The sequence below is a fragment of the Populus alba genome, chromosome 14 (assembly GCF_005239225.2).
Source record: "Populus alba chromosome 14, ASM523922v2, whole genome shotgun sequence".
Classification (NCBI taxonomy): Eukaryota; Viridiplantae; Streptophyta; class Magnoliopsida; order Malpighiales; family Salicaceae; genus Populus; species Populus alba.
In genome coordinates this window covers 22,758,984-22,772,277 of record NC_133297.1, presented here as the reverse complement: position 1 = coordinate 22,772,277, position 13,294 = coordinate 22,758,984, and the positions used below count along the sequence as shown (strand labels likewise).

At 38.3% G+C, this 13,294-nt stretch overlaps 1 pseudogene; it reads left to right on the top strand.

Moving 5' to 3' along the window:
• The first annotated feature begins 423 nt into the window (after window positions 1-423).
• LOC140954569 (uncharacterized) overlaps window positions 424-13,294 on the top strand; it is a 36,135-nt pseudogene continuing 23,264 nt past the window's right edge.

The following is a 13,294-nucleotide window of genomic DNA, read 5'->3' as shown; positions in this document are numbered from 1 at the left end:
TTACAGTAATCTTCCATCTCAAAGTTCTCATTAATTTCTTCCTCTTCTTTTACTACTACTATTATTATTTACATTCTTGTTATATTTTATGTATGTTAAGTATGCTTTGTGTTTAATCAAGGATCCTGACATTGTTGGTCTTGCCTTGTTCATTCGCATCACAAATCTGTTTATATTATATAATATATCTCTTTGATCTTTTCATAAACTCAGTATATAGGCTGGAAACTTGTGACCCGATCTTTTAGATCATTCTTAGGTATAACAACGCCACGTATTGAGTATTATTATTATTATTATTATTATTATTATTATTATTATTATTATTATTATTATTATTATTGTTGTTGTTGTTATTCTTGTTGTTGTTGTTGTTGTTGTTGTGTTGTTGTTGTTGTGTTGTTATTTATAATTTATACAATTAACCTCTCTGTGGTTCGACCCCAGTCTTGTCGGGTTATTTATTACTTCGACACTCCTGCACTTGGGAGAAGACATCAATCTTTTGGTCATGTCAAGTTTTTGGCGCTGTTGCCGGGGAGGTAAATTCCTGTACAAATTATAGTATTTATTTTGTTTTCTCTTTTCACTTTTCTTGTATCTAACTTTGTTTTTTTTGTTTTGTTTTCTTCTTCCTTTTATTCTCTTTCTACACGTGCATGAGTGTTTGGTCACGTACATTAAGTGGTAGACTTTGTAGGGTATCCTCATCATTTTTAGAAAATATGACCGAAGAAGATAACCAGTCACTTCATAATGAGAATGATGAGAATAATGAGAATAACCGTGTTAGGACACTTAGAGACCACATGAATCCCACAAGAACAAGTGCACCCTCATGCATAGTTTTCCCTCCTAATGCATCCCATTTTAATTTTAAGCTAGACATTATTCAACTTTTACCTTCTTTTCATGGTTTAGATCTAGAAAATCCATACTTGTATTTGAGAGAATTTGAAGAAGTTTGTAACACCTATAATAACTTAAATTGTAGCATGAATACCATTAGATTAAAGCTTTTTTCTTTTTCATTAAAAGATAAAGCTAAAACATGGCTACATAATCTTAGGTCAAGATCCATTCGTGTTTGGGATGAAATGCAACAATAATTTTTAAAGAAGTTTTTTCCATCTCACAGAACCAACTCTTTCAAAAGACAAATCACCACTTTCACTAAAAAACCAGGTGAAACATTTTACCAATGTTGGGATAGGTATCAAAACTTGCTTAATACTTGTCCTCATCATGGTTTTGAAACATGGGGATTGGTTTCACAATTTTATGAAGGGTTAACACCTAAAGATAGGCAAATGGTTGAATTAATGTGCAATGGAACTTTTGAAGATAAAGACCATAATGAAGCAATGGAGTACCTAAACTTGCTAGTTGAAAATGCGTAAAATTGGAACACTACGGGCACTTATGAGGCACCAAGTAAAACCCAACCTCATACATCTTGTAACAACCCGGCTTTCCAAGCCCAAAACAACAGTAATTTTTTTTTATATTTAATACACATAGTGCCGATAATCAAAGAACTTGAATCCTCACATCATTAAAATACAATCCATACAATCAACATTTCATTTAAAAGCGAATCTTACACAAACACATAATATTAAGGTTGCATGATTTGAAGTTCATATTAAAAAATATATACATAGACATGAGTTTACATTCTTATCCTACTAATAGCCATCACAATTTTAAACAAAAAGGATCTAATAAAAGTTATACATTCAGTACATTGATCCATACAAAATACATTGTGATTTAGAATGCATCTACATAATTCCTTGCAAAAGTAGGTTCCCGTGTATCGGGTTTCCTAGACATCTCGTTGGTGTGACGTCCCTGCAGCAGTACAAAACATTTAAGAGAATGCAAGTACTTAATAATAATAATAATAGTAACTAACGGTCTGGCAATTAAGTAAAGCATTAACATTTATAATTTCTTCATGTATTTGATGTAACAGCTAGTAGTATATATAGATACACAAGTTTTCGGATGCCATTCGCCGAAACTAGTCATTCATTTGTCCCGGCCATCCATCCGGATTCCATAGCGAAAGCTGCATCGCTGCCGATCCAAAATCGACAGCAGGAACTGCATTGCTGCCGATCAAGGAATCGCCAGCGAAAACTATGTTGCTACCGATTTCTGTATCGGCAGCGAAGACTGCATCGCTGCCGGTCCAGAATCAGAAGCCGAAACTGCGTCGCTGCCGATCCAGAATCGGCAGCAGAAACTGGGTCGTTGCCGATTTCTGTATCGGCAGCGGAAACTGCGTCGCTGCCGATTCAACGTATGAAAAAGAAAGGTGCAAGTCACCTACCTGCTCCACCTGTGGGTTGTTCCTGTCTTGATGATGGTCCAATCCCGACCGCACCACCTAAGACATCAATGGTCACAAATCAGCACAATTGTATTTATTTTATTTTTGAATCATATTCATCATCACACTTATTTCAAGAGTTCATATGTTCACATTCAAGTGTTCCATATTTTACACCATCATATCATGAAATTGTTACTAGCATTTAAGTCGTTCCTGCCTAGGAGACTTATTGTAGAAATCGACAGCGAGAACTGGTTCGCCGTGGACTGCCCAATTCGGCAGTGAGAACTGGTTTGCCTCAGGCTACCAGTTCGGCAGCGAAAACTGCATCGCTGTTAGTGCCATAGTTTCGCTGCACAACGCACAACTCGGCAGCGAATATCAATTCGCTGCAGGAAGTTCAGTTGCGGCAGTGAAATAGAATTTCGCTGCACAATGCACAAATCGGTAGCAAATATCGATTCACTGCAGGAGGTTTGGTTTCGGCAGCAAAACAGAATTTCGCTGCGCAACACACAAATCGGCAGCGAATATCAATTCGCTGCAGGAGGTTCGGTTTCGGCAGCGAAACAAAATTTCGTTGCAGGAGGTTCAGTTGCAGCAGCGAAATAGAATTCCGCTGCACAATACACAAATCGGCAGCGAATATTAATTCGCTGCAGAAGGCTCAGTTTCGACAGCGAAACAGAATTTCGCTGCACAACACACAAATCGGAACCATCGATTTCAGCACACAATTCTTCAACAAAATTCCAGCAACAACATCACAACATCACATAGGTCTTCTCCTCACATCGGCATACTTCTTCTGTCTATCCTGTGCGGCTTTGATGCGATCCCTGATAGTTCTCACTTTCTCCATGGTGACTTGGACCAACTCTGCGCCATATAACTTCTGGTCCCCAATTTCCTCCCAACACAAAGGAGTTCTGCACCTCCTACCATACAAGGCTTCATATGGGGCCATCCCTATTGTGGCTTGGTGACTATTGTTATACGTGAACTCCACCAATGCCATGTGTTCCTCCCAGTTTCCTCCAAATTCTAACACACAAGCCCGTAATAGGTCTTCCAAGACTTGGATGACTCTTTCTGATTGGCCATCCGTTTGAGGGTGAACCTGGGATCTCGATCTGATACAATGGACACCGGAATCCCATGAAGTCGTGCCACCTCATTTATGTAGATCTTGGCAAGCTTGTCCACCGAGTCGGTCATCTTTATAGGCAAGAATAGTGCGGATTTCATCAACCGATCTACAATGACCCATATCGCATCGTTTTCTTTTCTCCCTTTGGGAAATCCTGACACGAAATCCATGGTTATCATCTCCCACTTCCATTCTGGAATTTGTAATGGTTGTAATGGTCCCGTAGGCCTTTGGTGTTCAACATTGACTTGTTGACATACCCCACACTTTGACACATACTCAGCTATTTCCCTTTTCATATTAGGTCACCATTAGAGGTGTTTCAGGTCTCGATACATCTTAGTGCTGCCAGGATGTATGGAGAATTTGGACTCATGTGCTTCTTGTAGAACCATTCATTTGACTGTTTCGTCATCAGGCACGTACAACCGTTGTCCTATCATCAAGGATCCATCATCCGCTACTTGGAGTTTCATTTCTACCCCGGCCTCCACATTCTTCCTAATCTTGGACCCCACCTTGTCATGGAATTGGGCATGTAGTATCTGTTCTCGATACGTTGGTTGCACCACTAATTGGGCTATTAACCCACCTCTTGCATCAATTCCCAAATCTGCACCCAACTCTTTTAATTCTGCCAATTGCCGCTCCTTTCCCACTGTTAAGCTTCCCAAAGAGGCTTTATTTTTGCGACTGAGGGCATCTGCCACCACGTTTGCTTTCCCCGGGTGGTATTCTATGGTGCAATCATAATCCTTAATGAGCTCTATCCACCTTCTTTTTCGCATGTTCAACTCCTTTTGGGACATCAGATACTTCAGGCTCTTATGATCAGTAAAAATTTGGGTTCGAGACCCATACAAATAGTGTCTCCATATCCTCAAGGCAAATACTACAGCTGCCAACTCCAGGTCATGCACCGGGTAGTTCACCTCATGAGTCTTTAATTGCCTTGATGCATAGGCGATCACTTTCCCATGTTGCATCAAAACACACCCCAATCCCTTCCCCAAGGCATCAATATATACCACAAAACCCTCGGTCCCTGAGGGGAGAGTTAACACTGGAGCAGTGGTGAGCCTCCTCTTCAATTCTTGGAAGCTTGCCTCACATTCTTCCGACCACACCCACTTCTTATCCTTCCTAGTTAGCTGGGTCAAAGGGGTTGCAATCAGGGAAAAACCTTCTATAAATCTCCGATAGTATCCTGCAAGTCCTAGGAAACTACGTATTTCAGTGACCGAAGTCGGTCTTTCCCATTTCAAGACTGTTTTGACTTTTTAGGGGTCGATAAAAACACCTTCGACTGAGATGACATGTCCCAGAAACGTCACTCTTTTCAACCAAAATTCACATTTACTTAGTTTTGCATATAACTGGTGATCTCTCAAGGTTTGTAAGGTTTGTCTCAAGTGTTCTTCGTGCTCCTCGAAAGAATTCGAGTACACCAGTATATCATCAATGAATACCACCACAAACTTATCCAGGTATGGTTGGAAAACCCGATTCATCAAATCCATGAAGAGGGCTGGGGCGTTCGTTAACCCGAACGGTAACACCAAAAATTCATAGTGTCCGTAACGAGTTCTAAATGCGGTCTTTGCTACATCCGCTTCTTTAATCTTCATCTGATAGTACCCTGATCTCAGATCTATCTTCGAAAATGCCCTCGCTCCCTTTAATTGGTCGAACAAATCATCTATCCAAGGTAACAGATGCTTGTTTTTCATTGTTATTTTGTTCAACTGTCGATAGTCAATACAAAGTCTATGGGTTCCATCTTTCTTTCTTACAAATAGGACTGGTGCTCCCCAAGGAGAATTAGTGGGCCGTATAAACCCTTTGTCTAATAATTCCTGTAATTGAGTCTTTAACTCGTTCAGTTCTGCTGGAGCCATCCAATACGGTTGTTGGGCTATGGGTGGGACTCCTGGAAAAGTGTCTATAGACACCTCTACCTCTCGCTCCGGGGGTAGTCCTGGTAGTTCTTTAGGGAACACATCTGGGAAATCCTTCACCATAGGAATATCCTTCAATCGTGGACCTTCATCATCAGAGTTTAAGATGTATGCGAGGTATCCCGTACATCCCTTTCTTAAAAGTTTTTGGGCTGTTACCACCGATATTAAAGCATTCAGTTTGAGAACTCTCTCTCCTTCAAAAGTCATTTTCTCGCCCTTAGGTGTTTGGAAAGTAACAGTTTTAGCATAACAATCTATTAGAGCCTTGTATTTACTCAACCAATTCATGCCTAATATTATGTTAAAATCATGCAGCTCTAAGGGAATCAAGTCTACTTCTGTTTCATACCCGGATAAACTAACCCCCACATCCACATATACAATATTTGTTTTAACCATGTTTCTCATTGGAGTTCCAATTACAAACCCCTTCTCTACTATTTCTACTTCCTTTCTCAATTTAGTGACAATTCTCTTAGCAATGAATGAGTGGGTGGCACCCGGATCAAACAATACATGCACATTAACATCATTCAATAGTAGTGTACTTGCCACCACATCCGATGCAACCCTGGCCTCCTCCTGTGTCAGGTGGAAGACCCTCCCCGGGGTGAAAAAGAAAGGTGCAAGTCACCTACCTGCTCCACCTGTGGGTTGTTCCTGTCTTGATGATGGTCCAATCCTGACCGCACCACCTAAGACATCAATGGTCACAAATCAGCACAGTTGTATTTATTTTATTTTTAAATCATATTCAGCATCACACTTATTTCAAGAGTTCATATGTTCACATTCAAGTGTTCCATATTTTACACCATCATATCATGAAATTGTTACTAGCATTTAAGTCATTCCTGCCTAGGAGACTTATTGTAGAAATCGGCAGCGAGAACTGGTTCGCCGCGGACTGCCCAATTTGGCAGCGAGAACTGGTTCGCCGCAGGCTGCCAGTTCGGCAGCGAAAATTGCATCGCTGTTGGTGCCATAGTTTCGCTGCACAACGCACAACTCGGCAGCGAATATCAATTCGCTGCAGGAAGTTCAGTTTCGGCAGCGAAACAGAATTTCGCTGCACAATGCACAAATCGGCAGCAAATATCGATTCGCTGCAGGAGGTTCAGTTTCGGCAGCAAAACAGAATTTTGCTGCGCAACACACAAATCGGCAGCGAATATCAATTCGCTGCAGGAGGTTCGGTTTCGGCAGCGAAACAGAATTTCGCTGCAGGAGGTTCAGTTGCAGCAGCGAAACAGAATTCTGCTGCACAATACACAAATCGGCACCGAATATTAATTCGCTGCAGAAGGCTCAGTTTCGACAGCGAAATAGAATTTCGCTGAACAACACACAAATCAGAACCATCGATTTCAGCACACAATTCTTCAACAAAATTCCAGCAACAACATCACAACAGAACACCTTAATTTCAGCACACAACATCACAACAGAACACATTAATTTCAGCACATAATTCTTCAACAAAATTCCAGCAACAACATCACAGCAGAACACATTAATTTCAGCAACAACATCACAGCAGAACACACACACACATGCATGTTGGCCTACCCCATAGTTAAAGCCAGCCCTCTACCATTTTCAGCACACAACATCACAACAGAACACATTAATTTCAGCACATAATTCTTCAACAAAATTCCAGCAATAACATCCAGAATACCAGCAACAACATCACAGCAGAACACATTAATTACCCCAGCAGAACACACACACACACACATGCATGTTGGCCTACCCCATAGTTAAAGCCAACCCTCTACCATGATTTGTTAGATGTTCTGAAATTGACTTTATTTCACTTCTGTTTGCTAGTTCTCCTAGTTAATTTTAGTTTCCTTCATAGCTGGCTTAGGTCTTAGATCAATTTTTCTTAGGGTTTTTCTTCTTCATTTTCGTTTCTGATTTTAAGGGGAAGATGAAGGGAGTTTCATGACCCATACCTTCTGAATTTAACTAAGTTTGAGGAAGGTTTGACACTATTATTTTCTCTTCAACTGCTGGTTCTCCTCCTTCTTCTTCCTCTCACGTTTTCCAGCTCTCTTTTTCCTCTCCTCTATGCAGCTACCCACTCCTCTCTCAAGGTCTCATCTCTCCCTCACAAGTTCACAAGGCAATCTCTACTGGTTTGATTCACGTTTCTGTTGTGAAAGGGGAAGGGAAAAATGGCATGCAACTGCTGGTTTGGGAAGAAGATGGATCATTCTCTCTCCCCTCTTTGTATTTATACTACCCATCAAATGAAAGGGGTTGTTTGGGGGTTGGTTTAGGTGTGTTCTTATCCTTGTTTGGTTGATCTAAAACCAGTTTTACCCCTCCCTCCCATCTCTGCGTCACTGTTGATCCAGAAATCGGCAACAGAAACTGCATCGCTGCTGATTTCTACCTCGGCAGCGAAAACCGCGTCGCTGCCGATCCAGAAATCGGCAGTAGAAACTGCGTCGCTGCCGATCAAGAAATGGGCAGCGAAAAACTGTGTCGCTGCCGGTTTCTATATCGGTAGTGAAGGCTGCGTCGCTGCCAAATCCAGAATCGGCAGCGAAAACTGCGTCGCTGCCGATTTCTGCATTGGCAGCAAAAACTGCGTCGCTGTCGATTTCTGCATCGACAGCGAAAACTGCATTCATCATCATCATCTCTCTCTCTCTCTCTCTCTCTATATATATATATATATATATATATATATATTATATTATTTATTCCTTTGGGTGTTTACACATCTAATGGAGGTATGTATAACCTTAAGGAAGATCATGACCTCCAATCCAAGTTTGCATCTTTAGCTAGAAAAGTCGAGGCACTAGAATTGAAAAAGAGTAGTCAATTAAAATATGTTCAAGACATTATGTGTCAAATATGTGAAACAAATGAACATGCAACCAATGACTGTCCAACTTTGCCTTCTTTTAAGGAATGTCACCATGAACAAACACATGCTTTAAACAGTTTCCAAAGGCCCAATCATAACCTATACTCGCAAACATACAATCTTGGTTGGAGAAATCACCCAAATTTCAATTGGAAGAGTGATAACAATAATGCACAAACTTCACAGCCACCATAATTTCCAAAATTCTCATGGATATGCATCTCCTTATGTTCCACCTCCTAGAAGAAATCTTGAGGAAACATTACATGCATTCATTGAAAAGCAAGAGACAATCAACACTCAACTTGCTCAAAGCATGAAAATTTTTAAAGATGCTCTTGCAAAATTCACATCTGCTCTTAGTTTTCAAGAGAAAGGTAAGTTTCCATCTTAATCACAGCAAAATCCAAAGAGACAATACAATGCAAATGCAAGTAGTTTCGAAAGCCAACGCATGGATCAAGTCAAATCAGTCATCACTCTTCGCAGTGGTAAGGTTATTGAAAAACCCACTCTTGAACCTTGTGAGAAAGATGATGAGTAAATCTTTAAGGGTAAGGAAGGGGTTGAATCTGAATATTCTCCGCCAGCACTTCCATTTCCTTATGCCATGACTAAACAAAGGAAAGTCAATCACAATTCTGAAATCCTTGAAACTTTCAAACAGGTAAGGATCAATATACCTTTGTTGGATGTTATTAAATATGTACCTTATTATGCTAAAATTTTGAAAGATCTATGCACTGTGAAGAGAAAACTGAATGTGAAAAAGAAAGCATTTTTGGCCGAACAAGTAAGTGTTTTTCTTCAGAACAATAATGCTTTGAAATATAAAGACCCTGGTTGTCCTACAATTTCTTACTATATTGGAAAACATAAAATTGAAAGAGCTTTACTTGATCTTTGAGCTAGTGTGAATTTACTTCCATATTCGGTTTTTCAAAGTCTCAATCTAGGTGAGTTGAAACCAACTTCTATAACTCTTTTACTTACTAATAGATCTATAAAAGTGCCTAGAGGAATAGTTGAGGATGTGTTAGTACAAGTTGATAAATTCATTTACCCTTTAGATTTTATTGTCTTGGATACACAACCTGTTGAAGCATGTAATTCAATTCCTGTCATTTTAGGACGTCCATTTCTTGCCACTTCTAATACATTGATTAATTGTAGGAATGGACTGATGAAGCTATCATTTGGAAACATGACATTGGAGATGAATATTTTCAACATTTACAAGCAACTCGGAGATGATAATGATTTACAGGAAGTGAACTTTATTGAAAAATTAGTTCATGATCAATTTCAAACCACTTCTAGTGAAACTGAGATTAATGAACCTGACGAGTTGCAGATGAAATATTTTCAGAAAGAAGCAAAGGCATGTAATTGGAGACCACAAATTGAAGAATTGCCACCACAATCAATTAAGTCTATACCTTTAAGTGTTCAACCACCAAAACCTGATTTGAAGCCGCTACCATTCAATCTCAAATACTCATTTTTGGGAGAAAATGAAATTTTTCTGGTAATAATCTCTTCCAAACTTAATGAACATCAAGAAGGTAAGTTATTGCAAACTTTGAAAATGCAAAAAAATGCATTAGGATAGACCATAGCTGACATAAAAGGAATTAGTCCTTTGATTTGCACGCATAGGATTTATTTGGAGGAAAATGCTAAACCATCTAGAGAAATGCAACGAAGACTTAATCCTAATATGAAAGAAGTAGTGAAAAATAAATTCATTAAGCTTCTAGATAATGGAATCATTTATCCTATTTCTGACAGCAAATGGGTAAGTCCTACCCAAGTTGTACCCAAAAAGTCTAGAGTCACTGTGACAACAAATGAGAAAAATGAGTTAATTCCAACTAGGACTATTACTAGTTAGCGCATGTGCATTGACTATAGAAAACTTAATTCAATGACTAGAAAAGATCATTTCCTTTTACCTTTCATGGATCAAATCCTAGAAAGAGTTGCAGGTCATGAATTTTATTGTTTCCTAGATGACTATTCAGGTTACAATCAAATTGAAATTGCATTGGAAGATCAAGAGAAGACTACTTTCACATGTCCATTTGGTACTTTTGCATATCGAATAATGCCTTTTAGATTATGTAATGCACCAGCCACGTTTCAAAGATGCATGCTTAGCATATTCAGTGATATGGTTGAACGTTTTCTTGAGATTTTTATGGATGATTTTTCTATTTTTGGTGATTCATTTGATGATTGTTTAACTAACTTGGAAAAGGTTTTGAACAGGTGTGAAGAGAAGAATCTTGTACTGAATTGGGAAAAAAGTCACTTTATGGTAACAAACGATATTGTACTTGGTCACATTGTTTCATCGAAAGGAATTAAGGTTGACAAATCTAAAATCGAGTTAATTGCCAACTTACCAACACCAAAATTTGTTAAAGATGTTAGATCATTCTTAGGACATGCTGGTTTTTACAGAAGGTTCATCAAAGATTTTAGTGTAATATCTAAACCATTGTGTAACCTTCTAACAAAGGAAAATGTTTTTGAATGGACTGAACAATATGAAAAAGCCTTTGTTAAACTTAAAAGCTTGCTTACTTCTGCTCCTGTCATTCAACCTCCTGATTGGTCACTACCTTTTAAAATAATGTGTGACGCTAGTGATTATGTCGTGGGTGCTATCTTGGGACAAAGAAAAGATAAGAAACCTTATGTGATTTACTATGCAAGTAAAACTTTAAATAGTGCTCAAATGAATTACACTACCACTGAAAAAAAAAATTACTTGCAGTAGTATTTGCATATGACAAGTTCAGATCTTATCTTGTTGGCTCACCTGTTGTTATTTTTAGTGATCATGCATCATTGAAATATCTTCTTTCTAAGAAAGATTCTAATGCTAGATTGGTGCGGTGGATTTTGTTACTTCAAGAATTTGATATCACAATCAAAGATAAGAAAGGCACCGAAAATGTTGTCGCAGATCATTTGTCAAGATTGACAACCGATTCGAGATTTGACATCACACCAATCGATGACTACTTTCCTGATGAATCTTTATTTTATGTCTCTACAATGCCTTGGTTTGCTAATATTGTTAATTTTCTTATTTCAGGACAATTGCCAGTTCATTGGAGTACCCAAGACAAAAAAAAGTTCTTGAACAAAGTGAAGAACTTTTATTAGGATGACCTTTATTTATTCAAGTATTGTCCTGATCAAATATTTCGAAGATGCATTCCTGACAATGAGGTAAGTAGTGTCATTAAATTTTGTTATTCTAAGGCATGTAGGGGTCATTTCTCATCAAGAAAAACAACTGCAAAAATCTTACAAAGTGGATTTTACTGGCCTACCATGTTCAAAGACTCACATACATTCTGCAAGACTTGTGAAAATTATCAAAAGTTGGAATCTATTTCGAAACGTCACATGATGCCTTTAAATCATATTCTTGTCATTGAGATCTTTGGCTATTGGGGTATAGATTTCATGGGTCCATTTCCTCCATCATTTGGTTTCTTGTACATATTAGTCGTAGTAGATTATGTTTCAAAATGGATAGAGGCAATTCCAAGTCGAAACAATGATCACAAAACAGTGATAAAGCTTTTAAAAGAAAACATTTTAAGTCGATTTGGAATCCCTCGAGCCATGATAAGTGATGGTGGAACACATTTCTGCAATAAGCCATTTGAGTCTTTAATGAAGAAATATGGAATCACATACAAAGTTGCCACCCCTTATCACCCTCAGACGAGTGGACAGGTAGAACTTGCTAATAGGAAGATAAAACAGATCTTGGAGAAAACGGTGAACCCTAATCGGAAAGCCTGGTCTTTAAGACTTAATGATGCACTTTGGACTTATTGAACTACGTATAAAACATCATTATGTATGTCACCTTATAGACTAGTCTATGGAAAACCTTGTCACTTGCTTGTGGAAATTGAACATAAAGCTTATTGGGCTATTAAAGCTTTCAATTCAAACATTGATGATGCTAGTTAGCTGTGAAAATTGCAAATAAATGAGCTTGAGGAAATAAGAAATGATGCATATGATAATTCAAGAATTCATAAAGCAAGAATCAAAGAGTTTCATGACAAGAAAATACTGAGAAAAACATTCAATGTTGGTCAAAAAGTCTTGCTTTATAATTCTCGACTCCATTTATTTCCTGAAAAACTAAGATCAAGATGGAGCGGTCCTTTTATTGTGAAACATGTGTATCCATATGGGGCCTGTGATATCAAAAATCCAAAGAATGGTAATGTTTTCAAAGTAAATGGCCATCGTTTGAAAGTTTATTTTGATAATTTTTCAGTTGAAAATGACTCTATTAAATTGGGTGATCCTATATATAAAGATTGATTCTTTTTCTCACATTGTTTTTGTGTGACTTTTGTTTTGCTAGTCTCTCACCCCGGTCAAATGGCGGATAACGGTACTCCGTGACTCTTAAGTCGGTTCTTTCAGTTTCCCATGATAACTGATATCTGTGTATATATTTGTGCAATTCTTTACTCTTTCTTCTTTCTTTGAATCTCTCCCCCAATTCTCAGTTGAAAATGGACACCACTCTTGAAAAAATGAAAAAGTATTTTCCCGCACTGCCTCAGAATACGATTACAAAAATTTACCGTGCTAGGTGTGAAAGATTGAGGTTGTTAATGAACCATGGAATTCCTGAAGATATTTGTTGGCTAATTGAAGCAAAGGTCCGATTATCAGGTGAGCCCAATTTTTTCATTTCATACATGGCTGGAACATGTAAGAGCACTTTTGCAAAGAAACATCATGCAAAATGACTGAAAGTCTATCACAGATGTGCTAAATGGACTTGTATTGCCACATGTCGTTCTTTAGGAATTATATTTGTAAACCGTGAAGATAAAATACAATTCATTAAGGATGGCTTGAGTAAGGGGTTTTTAGATAATCTTCTATTGACTCTTGAGACG